Raw genomic sequence first — 19,922 nt, forward strand, 5'->3', positions numbered from 1 at the left:
ACCCGGCGGCTGCTCTATGAATAACAGAGCCGTGAGAGTCCAAAGCTGACGCCAAGACACCGGCAAAGATGGCAGCGCGTCACTGAAGCTCCTCCGATCAGCCTACAATTCCTGTTATGTCCCCCGTATCCTGCATATTAATGTCCTCCTACACATCGTCGCTGTGTTGCCGAGTGCCCAATGACTGCGCTGAGCCGATCCCGGTGCGGCGAAATGCGGTCGCGTCGAAGCTCTGGCTGCCGCAGATGAGGGAAGGAGTCCGGCAGCCTCCCTGTCCAGCTGCGGCGGATAGAAGGAGGGCCGGGATCCCTGGAACTCGGCCTTCTGAGAGGAGGGACCGTGATTGACGGTGAGTGCCCCGGGTGCGGGTTGGGCCTTCCTCCCCCTCCGTTCCATTAGCGGTCTGCCGGAGAAGGGGGTTGCTGCCCCATAGCACCCCAGTGACAGCGCTTGTGCTCCCTCTGCCTCCCGTAGGCCCCACGGGGACAGCGCCCGCAGGCAAGCCCGGGTGGCGGATTATTAGCGATCCCTGGAGCAGGACAGACCGTAAGGTGGAGGCTGGAGGTGGCCCATTGCTCCCTGCACCTGGCTCGGCTCCTGTCACGTCCCTGCCTCTTTGAGGCCTGCACTACACTGCCTCCGCTTATGCCGCACAGCAGAGCCTCACCCTCCTGCGCAGATACCCAGGAGCCTACCTGCGGCACTGAGTCCCGACTGGCCGAACAGCTGTGAATGCGCTCCATCGGCAGCATTAACACTTCAGTGCCTTATTGGGGGTCCTGGTTTACATTGGGATCCCTGCTGCTGCAGCCTACGCATCACCAACGTGCAGGGCCACCAAGCTGTGGATGGAACTGGGTTCCTGATATCCCGCCGACCCCCTCCTCTTCGGAATGAGCCGGTTGCACTAGAGTACACAAGCAGCCCACCTCCTCTCTGCTACGCCTTTGTGGACGATCAGTAGCGGTTGCCCTATTGGAGCTCTATAGGGGGCCGCGCACCTGACTTACACTAACCCTCCACATCAGTAGTATGAAGTCCCTGTCATTCCTCTGCTGCCCTTCGGCCTATTAGGTTTGGACTGCAAAATTTCCGTCTCTCTCTGCCAGACGGCCTTATACAAACGTAACAGGGAGAACTCTTTTGTTGCACTATATTCTGGGAGATATACCTGACTGCTGGGATTTGCTGGAACCTGTATCTCTGAGCTCCTGCCCCACCTTCGACTGCTCCCCTCTCAGCAAACAGTTCACCACACCAGTTTGCTGCTCTCTGCACTGCGGTACAAAAGGGGGTGGTGATGGACGGAGCATCAGAGCCAATCAAACACTCACACCCAGTCAACAGATCTGGGTTTGATCCATCACCATTCTTTAGCCCACTCTGCCACCCCAGTTCAGATATGGCCATATGCAAATCAGTCTGACCCTGTGCCTCATGGGAACAGTCCAGCCCGATCTGCCAAGCCATGCCTTCCCTGGACCGGAAACAAGCTTCCTAGGACCGGTTTCTGGCATTTCAGCCGTCTTCAGCCAGGCTTGCTTCAATCCAGTGGCAAAGTGAGCAAGGGACTCACGTCTGAGCATACCCTGCCAACTTATGGCGAACAAAGCGGTACAAAAGGGGGTGGTGATGGACGGAGCATCAGAGCCAATCAAACACTCACACCCAGTCAACAGATCTGGGTTTGATCCATTACCATTCTTTAGCCCACTCTGCCACCCCAGTTCAGACATGGCCATATGCAAATCAGTCTGACCCTGTGCCTCATGGGAACAGTCCAGCCCGATCTGCCAAGCCATGCCTTCCCTGGACCGGAAACAAGCTTCCTAGGACCGGTTTCTGGCATTTCAGCCGTCTTCAGCCAGGCTTGCTTCAATCCAGTGGCAAAGTGAGCAAGGGACTCACGTCTGAGCATACCCTGCCAACTTATGGCGAACAAAGCGGTACAAAAGGGGGTGGTGATGGACGGAGCATCAGAGCCAATCAAACACTCACACCCAGTCAACAGATCTGGGTTTGATCCATCACCATTCTTTAGCCCACTCTGCCACCCCAGTTCAGACATGGCCATATGCAAATCAGTCTGACCCTGTGCCTCATGGGAACAGTCCAGCCCGATCTGCCAAGCCATGCCTTCCCTGGACCGGAAACAAGCTTCCTAGGACCGGTTTCTGGCATTTCAGCCGTCTTCAGCCAGGCTTGCTTCAATCCAGTGGCAAAGTGAGCAAGGGACTCACGTCTGAGCATACCCTGCCAACTTATGGCGAACAAAGCGGTACAAAAGGGGGTGGTGATGGACGGAGCATCAGAGCCAATCAAACACTCACACCCAGTCAACAGATCTGGGTTTGATCCATCACCATTCTTTAGCTCACTCTGCCACCCCAGTTCAGACATGGCCATATGCAAATCAGTCTGACCCTGTGCCTCATGGGAACAGTCCAGCCCGATCTGCCAAGCCATGCCTTCCCTGGACCGGAAACAAGCTTCCTAGGACCGGTTTCTGGCATTTCAGCCGTCTTCAGCCAGACTTGCTTCAATCCAGTGGCAAAGTGAGCAAGGGACTCACGTCTGAGCATACCCTGCCAACTTATGGCGAACAAAGCGGTACAAAAGGGGGTGGTGATGGACGGAGCATCAGAGCCAATCAAACACTCACACCCAGTCAACAGATCTGGGTTTGATCCATCACCATTCTTTAGCCCACTCTGCCACCCCAGTTCAGACATGGCCATATGCAAATCAGTCTGACCCTGTGCCTCATGGGAACAGTCCAGCCCGATCTGCCAAGCCATGCCTTCCCTGGACCGGAAACAAGCTTCCTAGGACCGGTTTCTGGCATTTCAGCCGTCTTCAGCCAGGCTTGCTTCAATCCAGTGGCAAAGTGAGCAAGGGACTCACGTCTGAGCATACCCTGCCAACTTATGGCGAACAAAGCGGTACAAAAGGGGGTGGTGATGGACGGAGCATCAGAGCCAATCAAACACTCACACCCAGTCAACAGATCTGGGTTTGATCCATCACCATTCTTTAGCCCACTCTGCCACCCCAGTTCAGACATGGCCATATGCAAATCAGTCTGACCCTGTGCCTCATGGGAACAGTCCAGCCCGATCTGCCAAGCCATGCCTTCCCTGGACCGGAAACAAGCTTCCTAGGACCGGTTTCTGGCATTTCAGCCGTCTTCAGCCAGGCTTGCTTCAATCCAGTGGCAAAGTGAGCAAGGGACTCACGTCTGAGCATACCCTGCCAACTTATGGGGAACAAAGCGGTACAAAAGGGGGTGGTGATGGACGGAGCATCAGAGCCAATCAAACACTCACACCCAGTCAACAGATCTGGGGTTGATCCATCACCATTCTTTAGCCCACTCTGCCACCCCAGTTCAGACATGGCCATATGCAAATCAGTCTGACCCTGTGCCTCATGGGAACAGTCCAGCCCGATCTGCCAAGCCATGCCTTCCCTGGACCGGAAACAAGCTTCCTAGGACCGGTTTCTGGCATTTCAGCCGTCTTCAGCCAGGCTTGCTTCAATCCAGTGGCAAAGTGAGCAAGGGACTCACGTCTGAGCATACCCTGCCAACTTATGGCGAACAAAGCGGTACAAAAGGGGGTGGTGATGGACGGAGCATCAGAGCCGTAGGGATCCTAAACAAAAAACGTTTCCTTTTGAGAAACTCACTGAGAGCAGTGGAAAAAACTCCTAACATGGCTGAGGGCGGGCAGGGGTCGAATCCAGATGGCGCCCCTTCTTCAACATCCAACGTGCTCCTGCAGGAGATGAGAAAAATGATCCCTGCCCCACCCTACCGGACGTTCAAACACAGTTACTCTCCTTGTTCACCACGCTGTTTCCCCTACCCCCGCCACCTCCGCTTCCTTCCTTCTTCCTTTGGCTACCTCTCCTTTCCCTTCCTCTCTCCCCTGAATTCCTCTCCACCTGCTTGCTTTGTCTATCCTTTTGCCTATGCTCTGTTAAATTCTCCCTCCCCTCACCCTTTTACTTTACCCCTTACCCCTCTACATGACATTTTTCTAAAAAATGTAACTTGTAACTGTTGTGCCTGATGTAACAATGTAGAATTTGTAAGATACGCAACTCTCCTCATGTAAAGCGCTCATAATTCATAGTACTCTTTCTTTCTTTATCTACTTCCTTTGCTCCTATCCCCTCTCCCCTTGTCTGCTACACTGCCTAGCCCCCTCTCCTTTGTGCCCTTTTACTAAGCACTCCTTCTCCCCTTGTTGGGGAAAGATCCAATATTTGTACTCTGGAGTCTCAGCGAACCCGCTGAGAGAGTCCACAGCGCCAGGGGAGCCACTCACAGTTGAGGTATGGTATGGCCCCCCCTTGCCAAAGCACTCCCTCTCCCTTTTTGGAGAAGGATCCAGTATGTAGGCCTTGGAGTCTCAGAGATCCCTCTGAGAGAGTCCACTATGTAACGGGAACCTCTCGCAACAGTGATGGGGAAATGAACCACTTCCCCTGGGATCACAGCTTACTGGACTTTGGACGCAGCTATGGCTCGTCTACTGGTTTGTGTGCCCGTCACCCCCCTCCTCTTTCCATGCTGTGTCTCTCACCCTCCCCTCCTCTTTCCCTCATTCGTTCTCTGTCTACTTCCCCTGCTCCTACCCCCCCACTGAATCTCTCCCCTTGCCTGCTGCTTTTTCCCTTATGTATATGTCCTTATTGTTTGTTTCGACCTTACATATAACTATGTTGCCATGCTCTAATAACTGTGTAACCTTTATAACGATGTAACCTGCAACTGTTGTTTGATACTCATGTAAAGCGCTCTGATACCTCCGGGTCTAGCCAGCGCTATATAAAACCTTTAAAATAAAAAATAAAATAAAGATGCATAATTCCATATTCCTGTCCTGCCTGCGGTTTATGGTGGCTGATGGGAACTTTCAGTTTGCGGTGCTCCCCTTCAGCCTCACCTGTGCCTTGGTCGCAGCCCATCTGCTTAAATCAGGAGTTCGTCTTTTCCTATCTCGGCGACTGGTTGTTGAAGGTGGTCTCATCCCAAGCAGTTGTCTCCCACCTCCAGACTGCAGCAAACCTCCTGCATTTGCTGGGATCACTATAAACATGCCAAAGTCATACCTGGTTCCCTCTCAGATGCTCCCTTTCATAGTAGCAGTTCTGGACAGTGCAGTTTTGGGCTTATCCTCCCAAGTGGCGAGTCTAAGCTATTCAGGCTATGATACCCATGTTTCAGCCTCTATCCTGGATTTCAGTGAGAATGACTCTGAAGCTCTTAAGACTCATGGCATCCTGCATCCTGCTTGTGGACCATGCAGCGGGACCTGAAGTTCCAATGGGCACAGCACCGAGGGAATCTCACCGACCTGGTTCAGATCTTAGAGGGCACGGCGAAAGACCTGCAGTGGTAGCTAACAAGCCATGATTGGGTCAGAGGCAGACCCCTCTCCCTTCCCCACCCAAATTTCACAGAAGTGACAGATGCGTATCTTCTGGGATGGGGCAGCCATCTGGGAGAGGTGGAGATCAGAGGACTCTGATCTCCGATGGAAGCCAGGCTCCATATCAACCTGCTGGAGCTTCAGACGACCCGGTTAGCACTAAAAGCCTTTTTTCTGTTCATCAAGGGAAGGCGTGTTCAGGTGTTAACGGACAACATGACCACCATGTGGTACTGCAACAAGCAGGGCGGTGTGGGGTCATGGACCCTGTATCAAGAGGCCCTAAACCTCTGGACTTGGCTTGAACAACAGGGCATTTGCCTGCTGGTTCAACATCTGGCCGGTTCCCTGAACACCACAGTGGACAAACTCACCCGACGGCGCTTTGTGGATCACGAGTGGCGTCTCAATCCGGAGCTGGTCCAAGGACTCTTTCAGCAGTGGTTGAGGGCCTTGGTTAGTTATGTTCACCTCCGAAGAGAATGCGCAATGTCATCAGTTTTGCACGTTCTAGTTTCCAAGACGCTTCTCGCTCAGCTACGCTTTTCATCGCGAGTGGAGCTCAGGCTTCCTGTATACCTTTCTGCCCATACCACTCCTGCCCAGAGTGCTTAAGAAGATCAGGAGTGACCGGGCACAAGTCATTCTTGTGGCCCCAGACTGGGCATCGAGAGTTTGGTATCTCGAGCTTCTGGAAATGAGCATCGATCCTCTGATCAGGCTGCCCATTTGGGAGGATGTTCTGTCACAGCAGCAGGGGAAGGTCCTCCACCTGAACCTGTCCAATCTCCGCCTCCTTGCGTGGAGATTGAGCAGCGATAGTTGACAGCTTTCAACCTTCCTCCTAAAGTCTGTAAAGTTATTCAGGCAGCCAGGCATCCCTCCACGAACATGGTATGCGCCTGCCAATGGAACACATTTTATAAATATTGTACCAAATTTTCTGTTGACCCTCTATCTGCCTCTCTGTCAGATATTCTCCTGTTCATACACTCTTTGGCCCAGCAGGGCTCTGCTCTAGTCACTCTAAAGGGCTACCTTTTGGCCCTTTCCTCATTCCTTTGGCTAACCGATCAGCTATCACTTTTTAAATTTCCACATGTGCAGAGATATTTGAAGGGGTTCCCTCGTCCTCTTTTATTATGCCACGGTGGGACCTTTATTTGGTTTTCACCTTCTTGATGTGCACACCCCTTGGGCCGCTGTACCACTGCCCTCTGTGGTTGCTCACTTTCAAAACCGCTTTTTTAGTGGCAATAACCTCTGCCAGGAGGTTGAGAAAGCTGCAGGCACTGTCATGACAGCCTCCTTACCTGACAGTCTTTCCAGACAAGGTAGTGCTCTACACTAGGTCATCTTTTCTACCTAAGGTGGTACCGACCTTCCATCTAAGACAGTCCATTACTTTGCCCACTCTCTATGCACCTCTGCAGCCTTCCAAGGAAGAGGAGAGTCTACACCGTCTTGACCCAGAAAGATAATTATTGTTCCACCTCAATTGAAGGGATGTGCTGTCTAAAAGAGGACCATATCCACTGGGTCATTGTAGGAAAGTAGTATCTGCTTTCATGGTTACCCCCACTTTTTGCTGGCGTTCTTCTGTTTTCGGACTAGTCTGACTGGGATCCTGCTAATCAGGGCCCCGGTCGCTGTGCTTCCTCCCTAGATTTGTTGATGGTAAGGACTTGGGTACATTCACAATTGGCTACTGGTGTACCCTTCTAAATCCCTTGTATATGGTGCTGAGGTATCGCAGGGGTCTCCCATGGGCTGCAGCATGTATTATGAGAGACCACTCAAACTGTGGCTACAGGTCTGTCATTGCAGCCCGTGTGAGGTGGTGCTTGCACCTCTAATGACAGATAAAAGTTTCCTTATATCTGAGGTCACTACACTTAAAATCTATAAGTCACCCCTTTGGCAGGCTCTTCAGTCCAGAGGGCAGGGTGCTTGATTATAAGTGTGAGGGTACCCCTGCATGAGCAGGGCACCCCTACACACCCTGGTGTCGATTATCTAGGCTTTGTAAGTGCTGTCAGCCATTTTAATACATGTAGTGGACATCAGTCATTACGAGATGTCTAACTATATATTGACTGCACCAAAACCAGTCATGTTTGGTATGAAACATGTTGGAATTCTCCCTCAATACCAATTCCAGTGATGGAAGTAGGATCCCATGCACTGGAGGGCTCCCCTAGATTACCCCCCTGTATTCCCAATACCAGCATTTCATGGTATGACAGACAGCTAATGCTGCTGCTGACCACAGATGCGATTCTGCCCTCCTGCTGCTGAGCCAAGCTCGAGCAGGGGAAGGTAGAACAATAGGTTTCCTGTCACAGGGAGGTGTGACCACCTCCAAGATAGAACTTAGTATATAGGGCTGGTGTGGGGCACTTGCCAGCAACACCAGACTGTTCTGTAGAGTACATGTGGTGCCCTACTTGCATGCTCCAGTTTGAACCAGTTCAGGGAAAACTTGGCTCCCGCTCTGGCACAAAACTGGACAAAGGACATGGGAGTATCCTCCTCTCTGGGATGGACCCCTGATCTTTCCAACCCCTTTCCTATGGAACTAAAGGGTGTACCTGTTGGTGGCTCTTAAGATTCATCCTGGGAACAGACTCAAGCCTGAAAATACATCACTTTTGGACCGTCTATAAACTTGGATGTCTTTGGATTTCTCCTGGAACCGAGACTGCAACAAGGAAGATGCCTGCTGCTCCTGGCCTCGCTGTTCGGAAGTCTCTTCTTCATCATCTGTGTCTGTGCTCCATCCAGGGTCTGCTCCAGACATGTGGGGATCCCAAAGTAATTTCCCTTGGAGTGAAGGAGTCACTCCATTGCATCTTCAGGAACCACAGCAAAGCTAGCCGGTCTGCTGATCTTGTCATCCCTTGGAATTTGGAGGGCTCATCAACAGAGGTGTGGTTCTGAAATTCCCTCGAGGCCTGACCTGTCCTCTCTGCAATTTGTGGGCCAGTATCCCTTGTCGGAACCATTGGAACAGGAAAAGGCATGTTGGCTTTGTACTCCAGAGATCTTCAGGCTACAAGAATCTCCAGCCTCCAGCATCTCTTCATCCCAAGATCTCTGACCTCACTCGATCCTCTGCCCCTTGGCCTGCATCTATGGAGAGCTGCTCGAGGTCCTCTTGCGACTCCTGTACCTTTGGCCTGTGGTTCGTTTTGAGGGTCTTCTTTGCCTCCAGTGTACTTTCCTGCTTTCTCATGGCCTACTCTGACTCTCACTTCTTGGTAAGACCCAAATGTTGCTCCTTTTTTATCTGCCACATCTGTTGCTGCTGCCAAGGCTTGTTGGTGCTCCCGACAGACACCGACCCCTTGATTCTTGAATTCTGGCATGGGACAGCTCGAGTATGGTCCTGGTCTTCCACAGCATTGCCTGGTCCACACAGCTGCAGGACAAGGGCACCTTCAGCATTCCTGCATCTCCTGACATCGGTGGGCATCGCTCTTCCATGCTCCTGGTAACCTCCAAGTGGCATAGACACTGTCTCCTCTTCTTGCAGGTTCTTCTTCCCCAGAATCCACTCTTGGATTCCACCAGACACTTCTCAAGAGTCTCCAAGCTGCATCTTTCCTGAAGTCCTCCACTGTGGTCTACGGCAGTTTCTGATGTCATTTCACACCCATGCACCATGTACCCGCCTTCCCTGGTGTAGGGATTCCTGGGGTATCAATGTGTGGGGTGTCTCTCCAACCTTCCATCTGGATTTCTTCAGGGTCCACTGGGAAAGGTCCTTCATCAAAATTGCAACCACAACTGTCCCATTGACTTCTATTGAGTATGTGACTGTGTTCCTCCACTGCACGCAGCCTCCATGGGGTCCTGGGGTACTTAACTTGAGTGTTTCCTTGTGTCCCCAGCTCTTTTGAGCCCATTAGCCCCAGTCCCAACTTCAGTCACAGTTCACATTCCATTTATTTAGTATATGACTTTGTCTTCCCCGGGGGACCACTGTGTATTGTGCTACTTACCTATTTACAATTGCAGTATTATGTTGTTTGTGTTTATATCTCCAGTTGGACATATACCAATGTTATAGTGAGTGTGTATAAAAAATATAACTATTTTTATAACTACATTGTGTGGTTCTTTTCCGTCTGACTTACATCACATGATTAGACCTGGTGAATCGAGCTGCTTATCACTCCTTCTGGAACAAGCCTGAAGGCTGCTCTCCACAGCTACCACTTTGAGAGCCTTCAAAGGTTGTCTAAGACCCCCTAAAATCAGCATAAGGGTTTCCTGGATTGGTGCAGAGTGCATCACTTAAATAAGTGTGCACAATATACTAAGCCAACCTCCTAGAGTCATCCTCTGTATCAAGATCTGTTACGCCTTAGCGAAGAAGCAACCGCCTGAAGGCCTTTGGGCCCATTCCACCAGGGCGAAGGCGGCCACCACAGTTCTCCAGCTTGAGTTCCAATTTCTGATATCTGCCAAGCAGGCACGTGGACATCCTTGCACAAGTTCACCAGACAGTATGCCCTGGATTCTCAGGTTTGTAGGGAGGGTCTGTTTGGCCGCTCTGTCTTGCAGGGTTTCCTGGTTTAAGCTTTTCCACATCCCAGCTCTGGGTAAGATATTGCTTGGGTATCCGTTCAAAGGTACGGAATCTGCAGCTAGATGTCTCTATCAGATGGACAAGTTACTTACCTTCGGTAAAGCCTTATCTGGTAGATAAGATTATCAACCCACCCATCCTCCCTGCGCTATGGATTAGTTTAGTGTCAAGGGCTGTTCCCTTCAGGGCCCAAGTTGTCTTTCTTAACACACCGCGGTCAGTCACTTCATGGCTCTGTACTTCTGGCATGAAAAGTCATGAATAGTACTGACGTGTACATGCCAGAGTAGAGGCTATATAGACTACGGGGGGAACAACCTTTACAACGCAACTTTTACAACGCACTACCTTTACAACGCATTTTTTACAACGCATAATCCTTTACAACGCATGACATTACAACGCATGACACTACAACGCATTTTTAAAAACTACCTTTACAACGCATTCCATTACAACGCATACTACCATTACAACGCATACCATTACAACGCATAATATTACACTACACTATCCAACACTTACCCTACTGTTGCACCCCCTGGAGTTAGAATAGTAATTTTTACCCCTATACTATCCAACACTTACCCTACTGTTGCACCCCCTGGAGTTAGAATAGTAATTTTTACCCCTATACTATCCAACACTTACCCTACTGTTGCACCCCCTGGAGTTAGAATAGTAATTTTTACCCCTATACTATCCAACACTTACCCTACTGTTGCACCCCCTGGAGTTAGAAAAGTAATTTTAACCCCTATACTATCTAATACTTACCTTAAATGCAATTTAATATTATGCGTTGTAATGGTATGCGTTGTAAAGGTAGTATGCGTTGTAATGGAAATGCGTTGTAAAGGTATTTTTTAAAAATGCGTTGTAGTGTCATGCGTTGTAATGTCATGCGTTGTAATGGATTATGCGTTGTAAAAAATGCGTTGTAAGTGCATGCGTTGTAAAAGTGTGCGTTGTAACTTCATACATCCGACTACGGTGGACATGATGCCTATAACAACACGCAAAGTCGACCGATACCACTAAACGGCGCGCAGAAGTACAACTATCAAAAATTTTCCGGATCCAGCCGTACACCTGGAAGTTCAAAGGTAAGGAATCTGCAGCTAGATCGTGTGTCTACCTGATAAGGCATTACCGAAGGTAAGTAACTTGTCCATTGTGAACTTCCGGGAACAAGACTGGGCCAATTCTTTGACCAGCAGGTACATGGGGACTTAACTCCAGAACAATTACTTTCCCAGGAATTAGACAGCACTAGACATCGAGATCAGGAGACTGGAATTAAAACAATAGTAAAACCCAGCATCAGCAACGAAAGCAACAGGGCCCCTCCCCCGCAAACAACACAAACTCACATACATGCTCAGGAGAAAAGGTTATCAATATAATACTCAACGACAGAAATAATGGTGCACCGGGACCTAATGATATTCCCCAGGCCATTTTTAAATACAACCCTGCTTTTTGTAGCAACCACTTATCCACCCCATTCAAAGAAGTAGAGCTATTAAACCCAATACCATGTAGCTTGCAAGGCTCATTAATCACACCATCTATAAAGGCGAGAAAGAATGAACCCAGCAAATTACAGACTCATAGCGTATCAGACATCAAAGCAAAGTATTATGCCTCCCTGATCCTAGCAGACCTTTTTGATTGGTCGGATGAGAACAGATGGATCCTTGCCAATCAGACAGGCTTCAAAAAGGAATTGGTATGACTATAAAACATACTAGCACTTTCAATAATAGCATAAAATATCAAATGAAAAAAGCAAAAACAGCATCTCTGCTTTATTGACCTAAAAGCAGCCTTTGATAGCGTAGATTGTAACAGCCTGTGGAGATAACTAAGAGACTGGAACATCCCTGAAAGAAGTCTAAAAGGAATAGTGTTATTCTTCCTAAACACCTGAATAAGAGTGAAGTTGGGGAGCAGCTCCAGAATGTCAAGAAAGTGGACCACAAACAAGGGCCTCAAAAAAGGGTTGTGAGCGGGCACCACAACTTTGAAATCTGTTCATGTCTGACCTAACACCTCTGCATAACCAGATCAACTCCCATCCACCACATTTGGGAAAACTAACCCTTTCCCACCTTTCGTATTCAGACAATGTGGTATTAATGAGCTTAACTAAGGTTGGTCTTAATATACAAATCCCTAGCACACAACACTTTTATAACATAACAGTAGTGCAGTAATATACAGTCTCCACGCAAATAATAATGCAAATCTTTGGTCTTTTATTCTTTTCTTGATCCTTCTTTAATGTCAATCACTGTGACTAGTCGGAAAGCCAATGCCAATGCCAACACGTGTTTTGTCACCGCCGTGTATTTTACATGCAACTTTTTCAAGGCTACATGAAAGATAGACCACAGTCACTGATGTTACATACTAATCCATAACACGACTCTAAGACATTGCACCCAAATACCTCCACGTGACATGAAAATTAATGGGGTGAACCAGATCAAATTGTAGATTACATCCAAGATCTTCCTTAAGCTACGCAGTTTCTACATATTTAATACACGTGTTGGCATTGGCATTGGCTTTCCGACCAGTCACAGTTGTTGACATTAAAGAAGGATCAAGAAAAGAATTAAAGACCAAAGATTCACATTATCAGTGTCCCTAATCTTCAAAAATCTAACTGCGACTTTCCCCATAGAAGCTAATGGGAGCTTGCGTTTGTGTTCTCACACTGCATACGGCCTCCGTGTGTCCCCTGTGTCACTACCTCGGGTGGTTCCTTGGGGTCCCAGCGATTCTACAGGATCTAGGACTTGTGTCTAGTTAAGTCGTGGTTCTTATACCACTATTTTAATATATGGTTTGGCTTGCCCCTCGGGCCTAACGTGTATTTGTGCTATTTTACTGTCATATTTGAAGTGTAACTTATGTATTTTGACCTCTAGTCTCATAAAGAGACTAGGATGGTGTGTTTAGAATAAATACATATATTTTATATATATACTTGGTGTGGTTCTCCTTTCATTTGGTCATTCAAGAGATTATAGACTGGTAAAACAAGCTGCTTTACATTCCTCCAAGACGTAGCCTGAAGGCTGCTCTCCATAGCTACCACTAGGATAGCTTTCAAAAAAGGTTGTCTTTAACCTATCATCAATAAGGGGTTGTTTGGAACTGGTACTTGGTGCCCACTAGCTAATGGACGGCATATACCAGGCCAACTTCTCACAGTAACTGCCCAATATCTGTTTAGATGGTAAACCCCATGAAGAAGTAAGCAGTTACTTGGGAGCTTACACTGACAGCAGATGTAATCACATAGAACAGAAAAACTACATGTCACATAGATCCAGCGCAGTAGCCTTTGCTTTCAGCACATTGGCAAACAATTTGAGGGCCCATCTTACAAACCACTGCTCTCAGAAATAGCAAAAATATTACCAATAATTTCTTATGCCAGTATTGTCCTACACGGAAAAGACTCGGCTCTGCTGAATAGTTGCAGGTCACAACCGATCCACCTGTTCTCCCGCAAACGGTTTCCATCTTGCCTAAAAGATCCCTCTCTTGATATTCTCATACTGTGCATTTCAACTTCGTGCTTTTTGATTCAAAGAGATCTTTCTCTTTTACGACCCACTATTTCCACAGCCAGATTCTATGTTAGCGCCTCGTTTCTTGCATGGTAAATAGTCATAGAAGAAACTGACATCCGCACATCAGGAAGGGGCTTATATGGACTCAGGTGGCATCACATACGTAGACGACATCAGTACGGAGTCGCATGACCCCCTCTACCAACAGGCAAGTGTACTGCTGACAAAATGTACGGTTCCAGTCTAGTGCCCGGGGAGAATTCTATGGTAAGGAATCTGCAGCTAGACAATGTCTCTACCAGATCTGGCATTACCAAAGGTAAGTAACTTGTTCTCTTGTGCTAGCATGTTAACTCATGCCAGTGCTGAGTGATAGGACACCCCCGTGCTTGAACAGCTCGTTGGTGTAGTCGTGCACAATGAATTGTTGTAATAGGCTGCCAGTAGCCGGTCACCTGGGGGGTTCCTATTTTTAGGACTGGATTGTAGAGAAGTGGTTTCCAGCAGTGGGAAGAGGGTTTGTCTTATGGTTATATGTTGCCTGGAAGATGGTGGAGCCTGGTCCGTGGAGTGTTCTATGGCCCATTATTTGGTGACCCAACTCAACAGGTTTGAATGGAAAACACTGTGTTCTTTTTTTCAAGACCGTCGCGGTTGGTCTTGTGATTGTAGTGTGCCATTCGAGTAAACAGGCTCTTGCCCGGTCTGTGGGGTGTCTCATCGATGGTTGACCACAATTCAAAGTTTTGTATAAGACGGCTTCATTCTCTTCTTGATTGCGCCAATGATGTCTTATCAGGCTTTGATAGCGAGTATGTTCCAGGGATGGAGCGTCACTGTTGCTAACGAGAACCCTGTGAGTCGTTTGACTTTGTACAGTGTATGGATTTACCTGGCTGTAAGAAGTGGGTATTTAGCATCTCATGAAAATTGTAACAATGTTGAAAGTGTTCTGCGCAGGAGGAGCGGGTCCTGTGCTCTACTGTAAATTTCTTTCTCTGTCTTGCAGAATCTTCCCGACCTCAAACCCACTAATTCCATCCGCCGGCAGACTGTGGGCCAGAAGACCCCCCTCATTGCGAACATGAATGATATCCAGCAGAAAGTGGCAAGGAGGCTCGATGCCCACTACTGAACCAGGCAAGCGTCAGAGTCTCCCACAGGGAACTACTTCAGCCCTCTATGTATCCAGCAACACTTCAGCATCTTCCAGTGTACACTGGGCCGTGGTCTTAAAGATGGAGTCCTCCAGTGTGGCAGTGGAATTGAGCGACCGCACTAGTAATTCTGTGGTTATGTTGTACTTGGGCAATTTGAATGTTTGAATATGATGAACATGTTTACACTAATCACTTAATAGATTCTTTTCTAAGAGCAAAATACTATCTTTTTTTGTGTTGGGTATGCAAATATGTTTTTTCTAACGGGAAAGTAAATTCTAAACTCCCCTATACCCAATGATTGTATTCTGAACATCAGCATCACAGTTAACCCTGCCTCGCATTGATTACTTAAACAATTTAATACAAAATCTGCAGGAATAAATACATTCCCCTGCTCAATTTTTAAAACCTATGGGGCATATTATCAAGACAGGCGATAAAATTGTCCTTCACATCTAACATGGGCTTCAATTGGAATTCCATAGAGCATACTATCAAGCCCATTATCGCTGTTTTAGCGACAGTTTTCTGCCGCTGAAGCGGCAATAATTTTATCGCCTGTCTTGATAATATGCCCCTAACTTGGATACAAAAAGCCCTAAAACCAGAGTTGCAAATAAGCCAGGGGCACAAGGGGCAGCCGTGACCCTTAAATGAGGTTCATGACTAAAGGGATCAAACCTATCCACGATATGTGCATGGACTTCAGGGCAGACAATGCTGTACAGAAAGAGAAATGTATTTTCGGATTAGTAAAAAATCAATGCCAAAGTAGACTTCTAATAGTCTTATTTGAAATGAGAAAAAAGCGTCCATTCATTGAGAGTTCTGGGAGTTTCACCAGGATAGACCCAAGTCCCTTATTGGAAATAACATTGTTGAGAAATCAGGTTTTAATGCAAATATTAGGAAAGAAAGGGTACTACTGGCTTTGATTTATTGTAACCTTAGGTGATAGATATTTTATGAGAAATGTGTTTAGGTGGTGAAAATGTGAAAATTGTGTGATTTAAGCCGGTGCAGAGTAGATTACAGTTCAGAATACTTCTGTATGCTTTTGTCTGCTTTCCACTGCAGCTCGGAGCAAAGTAGGAGATTTTGGGGTGTTCTTTTGATGGGAGAAAGGTGTTCGTCCTCATATGTTATGGCTTTGAAATGATTTGAACATAACATGTACTGATACATTCATACATTGATTAATGATTTTCCACTAACTTGATTGATTTTGCTTTCTATAAATGACAAAACTTTCAATAAAATCTTTGTTTTGAAACTTAATAATTCTCTCTCTTTATTGTGGAACCTAATGTGCTCCACGTTATTTGAATATACTATGTTTGTCAAATAGCCATAGTTTTAATTTAAATTTTTATTGATCAGATAGCGCATTATGGGCCACAAAATTTGCACACAAAAAAGCGCTAACACTAATGCTTAAGCATTTGAACATTCCAAACGATCCACAGTCACTAATAAAGTGAACTCAGTGCTCTTTCCATGGAATAAAACAAAAACATTCTGTGCAAAATGCTTCGCAAACAGATAACTCAAAAAAGCCGTGTTGCATGAACTGATACAGAGCAGTCTTCTAGTTCTCCATAGATCCAGAACTGAAAAAGAAAGCACACAATGTGAATACTTTTACTGAACTTCTTCCCAAAGTATGGCTGCCTTTACTAAAAGTATAGTCCTTCCTCAATGTTTTACTTGAAGGCAACATGGTGGCATTCACTGACCACATCAGACTCTCTTTTAATGTAGTAACCCCTATCTTGTTGGTTTTATCAGACCTGTCTGCCACGTTTGATATGTTCTTCCAACCCATTCTCATCCGCAACTACATGGCATAGGTATCCATGGTAGGGCACTGATTTGGCTCAGGGACTTCTGTGACAACTGTACCCACCATGTTTGTTTGGGTCTGTTTAATCAAGGAAAAAACTTTCTAAGAGAGTCCCCCAAGGCTCGTGCCTGAGCCCACCTCTATTCAACATGTAGTTGAGGGGCGTGGCCAACTGCCGGACATGGCGGCTGCAACTTAGTGGAGCTCCGAACCCGGGCTCATCGATCCTGGAACTCACTGGCTATACACAGCGTGAAAGGGTTCAGAACGGCAGGTCCCGACGCCGGGAAGCGGAGCGGACGACTGGACCCGCTTCTCGGATTGCTGTTGGGGCACTGATGTGAGACACGAGGACTAGGCCCCGTACGCGAGTGGAGAGAGGTGCGGAGACCTTAAGCCCGCGAGACCGAGAAGCTACCTGGTGAACGCGCTTAAGCTGGGGCTCGGCGGGGAATGCGACTGGAGAAGCCGGCCCGACTGTGGGAGTGTGCCGCTTCGTTTGCGGAACAACTCCGGCTGCAAAACCTGAACGCTGGCGGCGAGTACGGCTGTGCCTCGGTAGCGGGCCTTTGGACTGGAGGCTACGGGAGGCCGCGGTTGCTGTGGGGCCTACGGCGTCTCCTTTCAGGTGCTGCGGTCCGTGACGGCGCGAACTGATTGAGGGCAACTGGCGCCGATGTGCTACGGCGGATTGGTGTCACACAATAGGGAGCCATTTGCGAGTGTTAGTGGCCTATGCTGTAATATCAGGACTGCGAGCTGGGGCCTGTAATACTGCTCTAGCCTCTGAACTGTGGTGATACTAAAGCTACTACAAGTGGCAATGGGAGTCTCTTCTATGCCAGAGGGGACACTTGCTACACCTCTAGCCCCACAGTGAAGTTGACAGGACTGGGGTGCTACAGCATAGTTGCTGGCAAGGTAGCCCTGGACATTCAGTTGGTCGGCGGTGCGCATAGGAGCATAGGACAACAAGTGTCGCTGTTGCTAGAGAACACGGTCACAGAGCTGCTCACCCTCATATTCTTGCACGAAATACTTGGCAGTAGAAGTGAGTACAAGCTCTGCAGGGAACATTTGATTGGTTGGCCGGCGGCATCCAGGAGCTGCGACGCATTGGCATTGCCGTGTCCCTCATACCCTGGTGGGGTGGTTGCTTGCTGCACTGGTGGGCTCGGGCAAGTTGTGATGGGCCGCAACAGGGGAAAGCAGCAGGACGCTGGCCCGAGTGCGGACCCTACTCCTGGACAGGACGACTCTGGCGAGGCCTCGCAAACGCCGAGCTGCATACCACCTACCCAGATGGCAGAAAATATGGATAAACTGGGTCTTATCCTGCAAGAGGTTAGAGACTCACGGAAAGCAAATCGGCACCCTTATGACCGGATTCACGCTACTTAAGGCGGACCACAAGAAGCTTTCGGATAAGGTGAAGGATCACACTGTGGCGCTGCCAGATCTGTCTCCACAACAAGCTCAGAACACGACTCACATACAACAGCTCCAGCAACAGGTTGCTACATTGATGGACAGGGTGGAGGATGCGGAAGGAAGGGCAAGGAGGAACAATGTACGGGTTACTGTGCTGCCGGAAAAAAGCGAGAGAGATCCAGCTAGATATATGGAGCAGTGGTTCTGTGAACATGTTGCTACAGAATGCCTCTCTACCCAATATTGCGTGGAGCGTGCACACAGAATACCAACTGGTTGGCCGAAACCGGGGTCCCCCCCACCCCTCATTGTCAGGCTACTGAACTACAGAGACCGGGATACGCTTTTGCAGAAAGCCAGGGAGCAAACACAGATTCATTTCGAGAATAGCCGGATATCGCTTTACCCTGATTATACACTGCTAGTGCAAAGACAGCGATCCTCCTTCGTGGGGGTTAAGAAGAAACTAAGGGATCTGAATCTGAAACATGCATTGTTCTTCCCGGCCCGACTGAAAATTATTTATGATTGGAAAACACAATTCTTCTTAAGTCCGGGAGATGTTGAGGAATGGTTGGAGGTGACGGACCCCATGGGGAATGGGGACAGTGCTTCCCAGAGCATGCAACAAAGCTCCTTTCGAGTGGACATGTCGAGTACCAGGCGCAGCAGGAGGATACGCAGGAACTCCCGACGGACCAACCCCACGCCGCAACAAATGCAACAGGGTAAGCAACAAGCGATTACGACGGTCGCTGCCTTCGGACAGTCTGCATTGATTGAGGACTCCTCCTCCTCAGACGGAACAGGGAATAAGTCAGACTTTGAGGGCAGTGTGGCCCTCTTCCACACCGTGATCCCACAGACGGCAGATGGCATGTTTGGCTAATCCGATATTTATGATTTCAAATAATTGTGCAATAAACTGTAAAAATGTGTGTTTAGATACTTTCTTTAATTCAAATTCTTAAGCAGTTCATATGAAGTTCATACTATTTCTCTCATATTATTCAACAGGTTATTTTCAACAATCCTTGTATTTCTGCCCTATGCATTTCGGGCGGACCCTTCGTCAGGGGTCTTACATTCTGAAAGCATAAAACATGTTTCAAATAACAAAGTAGAACACAAATATGAAGCAAAATATTCCAATGTTCTCATGCTAGCAACGACAGAGATAACAAGATTTTTACAGGTGTAAAAAGCTGTAAGCGGAAAGTGTACCGGACAACGAGAGTGTTTGGGTCATGAACTAGGTTACGGTGAACATGCTAAATAAGTGCATCCATCACGTGCGTGTTAAGGAAATTAAACAATTGCGGTGGTCTTAAAAGAAAGACAAATAATGTAACCGTAGAGTCGTGAAGGGTGCAAAAATGGGTTCATGCGAGATTTTCGTGAAGGAAAAAAATAAACGGTGTAAAAGAATGAACGGTAAAAGATAACTTCTGACCTTTCTGTGTGATTTCTTAGAAATCCTAAAAGCGTGACATAAGGTTCCACAGAATAACGAGACGTAAACAATGCTTTCTGAAACAAAGATAGTTTCGTATACAATTTAGCAAACGGGAAATTCGAACGCAAATATTAATACTGTAAAGACCGTGGGGACGACAGCCGTATGTTGAGGCTTACCGCAATGTGAAAGATTCAGTCGGGTTCCGCTGAGGGACTTCCCGTTCAATTTCAAAAACTGATTACTTCCTGGGTGTTAGAAATACGACGATGGGTAAATCACGTGGTCATAGAATGTAAAGTAAGACTACAGCATCGTGGGTACGGTAATGGATACTTGGGCAATCGTTCGCATACAGCTCTGTGACGCTCGCACAACCGAGCGAAAAAGATTGTGGCTGAAGGTAT

General features: G+C 47.9%; 1 protein-coding gene across 1 annotated transcript in view; it reads left to right on the forward strand.

Annotated features, from left to right (window-relative positions):
* The window catches only part of LOC146808477 (transient receptor potential cation channel subfamily M member 2-like), a 1,642,641-nt gene extending 1,627,877 nt beyond the window's left edge, over nucleotides 1-14,764 (forward strand). Inside the window, exon 26 of the mRNA XM_085623575.1 lies at nucleotides 14,632-14,764. The gene's annotated coding sequence lies outside the window, so the exon portion shown is untranslated. The remainder of the gene's footprint in view (nucleotides 1-14,631) is intronic.
* Nucleotides 14,765-19,922: the final 5,158 nt, after the last annotated feature.

Source organism: Triturus cristatus, chromosome 8, assembly GCF_964204655.1.
Source record: "Triturus cristatus chromosome 8, aTriCri1.1, whole genome shotgun sequence".
Classification (NCBI taxonomy): Eukaryota; Metazoa; Chordata; class Amphibia; order Caudata; family Salamandridae; genus Triturus; species Triturus cristatus.